The following is a 5,833-nucleotide window of genomic DNA, read 5'->3' as shown; positions in this document are numbered from 1 at the left end:
AACACCACATACCAATCTACCACCATCCACTGAGGCACCTGGGTAACTAGCCATAGTGATTGTTAGTTGTCTAGGATGGTAACGCAGTTACCAGTTACATTTCATATCTTCAACTTTCTTCATCTCTAGGTCTAAGTCCTTGTTGGTTCTCCATCATACTCTCATTTTCCTCATTTTGAAGGGCATATTTCCATAAACTCATCAAAACAATCTTTCCACTCTATTCAATTGCCATCTCTTTCCATCGATAAAAGGATTTAGTGGAATTAAGTTGGACAATCTATCAAGCTAAGAATTCCAACTCATGTACCCTTTGCCTCAAAACCTAATTGAGTTACTTAATTAAAACTGGAAGTCTTTATTGGTTTTCACAAATCACAAGGTAAATTCTAACATGCACATAATTTTAAGAATTAAATCTTCAAAATGCTTTCTAGAATAAAATTGGACAGTGTTTTGGCAACTCTCAAGGTTTTCTGGTAGGTAGGCAAACTGGCTGCTTCATCCCTAATATAGTCTTGATCATTAATTAACAAAATTCATCAGTAATTTCCCAAGACAAATAAATAACTCCAACAACAAAAAAATGGAATTAATTCATCGACCACTGAATATATGCAAAAACAACAATAATGGGTTGCACACATCTTCGTGCATCTGCAAATACAAGGACATGCATATGGTTTTGATTTCTTCCCTACGTCAACTTTAGTCTAGGTCTAACAATGTGCCCTAACAAGGAAGTTTCTATAGTGGCTGTCATCCTATTGTCAATGGGTAAACAACATTTGCATTGATCTGTGACTTTTGTCATAAATTTGCAAAAATGTTGTCTGATATCTAGGGCACATAGCAATTGACTCAATAGCCATACATGTTTTTGCCACTACTCTATACAAGTTTTGGGTATCTGATTATCGCCACATCTTCAGTGTAACAAGAATAAGAACACGCAAAGAAAATCAAGATTGCATTAATAATGATATAAAGGGCTACAAGCTAGTTAGGTCAAATCCACTTTATGAATGTGGGATAGACCAAAAAATACACTAAAGTGAAATAAAGAATAAAAGTATTAAATGGCCTAAAGTAGAAATTGACTTTATTAATGCCCATGTCTAATATCTAATTGACTATTATAACCTGATATTTATTTTAACACCCTCTCTTACTGGTCAATCTGCTAACTACATCAAGTTTATTGGAACCCAAATACTCATTGAAAATCTCTGTAGTTTGATCCTTTGTGGTACAATTCTACAATTCAATAGATCCATCCTCTATAAGGTGTCTGATGAAGAGGTAGTGAATCTCAACATGCTTGGTACGCTCATGGAAAACATGATAGTTGGATAATATGAGCACCCATTGATTGTGACAAAATAGGGGTGTTGGCTTTGTCTGCAACACCATTTCTGAAAGCATCCTCCTCAGCCAAACTACCTCAAATTTTCCTTTCATTGATCCTCGATATTCTATTTTTGTCAATGAAGGAACTACTGCATGTTGCATTATTTCTAGCCTATGTGACTACACCCACGCCAAGCTTGAATACATATCGAGAAGCTGATTTTCTATCATCCACACAAACTACCCAATCTGATTTTCTATTCCAACACAGCCTAAGGTCTTTTCTTCTTCTATATTCAAGTCTCTCTTTCACATATATCAACACTCCTTCACCATAGTCCAAATATCTACATTTGATGTTGTCATGAATCTAGAAATGAAGCTCATGACATAACTCAAATTAAGCCTAATGACAACAAGATATATCACACTCCCCACTAGTTGCCTGAGAATTGCTTCATTAACTACCTTAGAGTCAGTCTTAGCTTAAAGTTTCAGCCCTATCTCCATAGGTGTAGATGAGATTTTGCACTTCTAAACCTGTCAAGTAAAATCCTAGCATTTTTCTTTTTGTGAGACAAAAATGTTTCTCCCTGTTTTCCAAACTTCTACACCTAGATAGTAATGTAGGAGGCCTAGCTTAGTCATACAAAATCTTTCATACTAGAATTCATTTGTTTAATAGAACCAACCTTACTAGCTATAATAATAATGTCACCTACATAAATGACCAGTAGAATGATATCATTACCAACACTTTTGACATACAAATTAGAATCTGAAGGAATTTGTTGGAACCCTATTCATCGAAGTATTTGCCAACCTTAATGTACCATTCCCAAGGTGTCTACTTCACACTCTATATAGTCTTCTGCAATCTGCAAACAAGATCCTCCTCCACTGAAACCCAAGACTCCTCTGGGTGATGCATATACACCTCTTCTTGAAATATCCATCTGATGGAAGGCACTCTTCACGTCCATATGATGGATCTTCCAACCAAACTATGCTTCCATGGATAGAACTAATCGAGTGGTGCTCATCTTTGTTGTAGGAGAAAATTTCTACTCATAGTCAATGCCCTCTTGCCAATAGTACCATTTTGCGACCAACCCAACCTTGTGCTTGTTAAGTGTGCCATCTACATTTCCCTTGGCCTTGTATACCCATTTGCCACCAATGGGTTTCTTCCCTGGAGGAAGGGCTATGAGATCCCAACATAAGCCTTCTACTGAGGCCCTCTCTCACCATTTTTTTGATCAGCTAGCCTCTTTCTACAATGTTTCTTCATATGGCCCACCTTGCTATAGTGGCATATGTTCTTCTGACTTCTAGTTACATCTTCGCCGTTACATTCACCTTTCTTTTTTAACCATTTGCCTTTCCCATTGAAACTGGTTGCAAAGGTCTGCGCTGAAACCTCTGTCTCACTATTGCTATCGATTTATTTCTTCCATCTGTGCTAGTATAAGAGTGTATTGCATATTTCATCAAACTTCAAGTCAACATTCATATTCAGATTTATAATTTACCTAATGAATTTAGTTCACATCTTGTGATTCATGAATGGTTTTAATTCAAAACTCTTAATATATTTTTTTAAATTTTAAAAATATTAATACATTTTTTGTACTTGATGTATCCTTGCCATTTCCAGATACTGGGTTTTCAAAAATCTGGCTGGTACGTATCATGGTAACACAGATTTTAACCTTACAATTCCATTTTTAGTATTTTATTAAGATATACAACATCTTTTCTGTTGGTGTATCATACACCACGTAGTTGGTGTGTCTTCAAATGATTGACTCAGCGTGGGAAAGAAGACAATAATTGGTGACATCCTGCAAAAAATTGGTCAAAGTTTGCATTGCTCTTTTCAAATATGTGAGCAAAGATTACAACAGTGAAAACCACGATATACATCACCATACAGTCTCCCATGCACTTGATTTTACCAATTGGGTTGTAAGACAAATTATACAAGGTCACAAAAGCTACTAAAAAGAAGATAAATCTGATTCAGCATAAGTATTGGTTTCATGAAAGCAAATTAGTTTCAAATAAATTAAAGGCAAGCACAAGAAAAGTTGCAGTGAGTAAACAAATTGAATGGATGACAAAAATCAAAGGAACATGACTGAAAAGAAGCCTAATAACCAACAAAGGGGAAATTGATCCCTTGTAAAGACTCCAGCTGCCTAGACCTAAAGTGTTGTAACTGAAACAATAGGACAAGTTCGCTTTTATCCCTTTTGGGGGGGACAATAGGTGACATGAACTCACTGGGGGGGAACAAAATTGACATTACTTACCAACTTCTCATTCAAATGCATCCTTTCTCTCTTGATATACATCTCCATTTATGAGACACCAGAGCTTAAACATATGAGCAAAGGAATCTAGAGAATTGTAATCCAACACCAATTAACTATAAGTAGCCTCCACTATCACATCTAAACATTATATTACAGAAAATGCAAACGTGTACAAAATTTATTTCGATGCCCTATAAAGCAAATATGCAGATGGAATATCATGTAAGAAAAATCAACGTATGACTACCAAAATAAGGTTGAGCACAAGGAACACATGCATAACACCAGAGAGAACTAGTACACACTAGATAAACCCATATTGTCTAAAACCTAATAGGGAAATTCCAAGGCTAATAGTCGAAATGAAAATCATTTACTTCACTGAAATCACCATCATCCATTAGTTTCATGGCATCATCTGTGAGCTGATTAAAGATGGATTTGATTTCTGGTGGCATTTTGTCATGCATGTTCTTACCATTTGATGCTCCCTTCATCCTCCGCAGAGCTTGTAGAACCTATATCCATGGCAAGTTTTAGTTAAACTATCCTTTAGAGATGCCTATTGCTTTACCCAGAATCAGGGGACCTTTTGAGTCTAATACCTTAAATATCTTTAAATTTTCAAGATTTCTAATACTTGTAAGAAACTAGAATACTTAGCAGATTGTTTCCAAGTAGATGTATCAGAAATTTAAAGTTGTTTTCCCAAGACACAACTGTGATTTAGTTGCAATATCTATTTGGACCTTCCCCTCACTTAAAATTCAATTAGAATATCGACAACAATTTCAGCAATAGTAAATGTATGACAAGGGAAATCAATGGAAAGGCTCCTTGACAACTTTAGTTAGACACCATTTAGAGACAGATGTACATGCAGTGAGTATCATTAGGGCTTTTGACATTTTAGATAAGCCAGATCCTTTATATTGCTAGAATTTCCAATATTTGCGATAATTTGGTATGCTTAGCATATTGTTTCAAGGAAGTTGTCCTGGAAATTTGAAAGGAAAAGAAACCTTTTGGGAGCTGGTTGTCAACCATATTTGGACCTTTCCCTCACTTCAATGATATTGAGGATATCTTCTTAATTCTAACAAAAAAATTCTCTAGGAAGGGGTTAAGACTCAATGAGACTATGGAATAGGAAGAAGGGTTCTTAGTCGAAAAGATAACTTGAAATTTACTCCCCATGCTTTATATCTATGTAAACACTACTATATTGGAGTTTCATAAGTTATTATTCTAAAATCTGGTATCTTTAATATACAAGTAGAGGTGAGCAGACCTAATCAGCAAGATTGGTGATAGTATATGACAAGCACTTCTTTACTATGAAACCAACAAACTACATTAAGGGATATGAGTTGCCTCCCAGATAGCAGGATGGATTAGCAAGATTCAAACAATTTAGGACAAGAACGACAGATGGATAAAATAGTGTCAAACCATATTGAATTCCTAACATCTTTCAAGTCCCAAGTTTTAGGCTAGTTTGTAATCAATCAGTCCCTTGTTGCCAGTGCAATTCATAAAATATTAAAATAGGGTTAACCAATGGTTTGCTTACATTTTAAATAGATGAAATAGTGAAACATCTCTTTTAAAGTTGTAGAGCTCATTGAGTGTTGTGGGTATGGACCAATTTAGAATAAACAAACTTCATGCTTGGTCGGCTCAGCTAGAAGGTGGCAACTTGAGGAGATCTATTGATTGTCAAACAAAATGGCAAGGAAATATAAAGCACTATTTGGCTCACAGGTTTCTATGGAGAAGGTAATGTATGGAAAACTTTAATGGTGCATCAACCAGCTTCTTCCTTATAGAGTTGACAGAGTCTAAAGTTGATATAGATGCAAAATTTGCAACAAAAATGAGTTTGTATAAAAAATATATGGATTTTATGGAGTTTGGCACTAAGGTGGATATGTTGCCTATGCTTACCTATCTCGGGAGAGAGAAAATTGCAATATCCCCTTGCTAATTAATGATTTCATCAATATAATCATATTGTTCTTTATTGCAAGAAAGAATGTACCATTATCATAATTATATGTATGTTTTGATTTGCAGTATGCATCATTCTCTGTACACATTTAATCTGTTTCTATTGATAATATTTTATTTTAGTACCAATTATTTTCCTCCCTCAATCATCTCAA

Source organism: Pinus tabuliformis, chromosome 3_2 (assembly GCF_031772625.1).
Source record: "Pinus tabuliformis cultivar Carrire ecotype Pingquan chromosome 3_2, CPIR1, whole genome shotgun sequence".
In the NCBI taxonomy this organism is placed as follows: domain Eukaryota; kingdom Viridiplantae; phylum Streptophyta; class Pinopsida; order Pinales; family Pinaceae; genus Pinus; species Pinus tabuliformis.
This window is presented reverse-complemented; position numbering follows the sequence as displayed.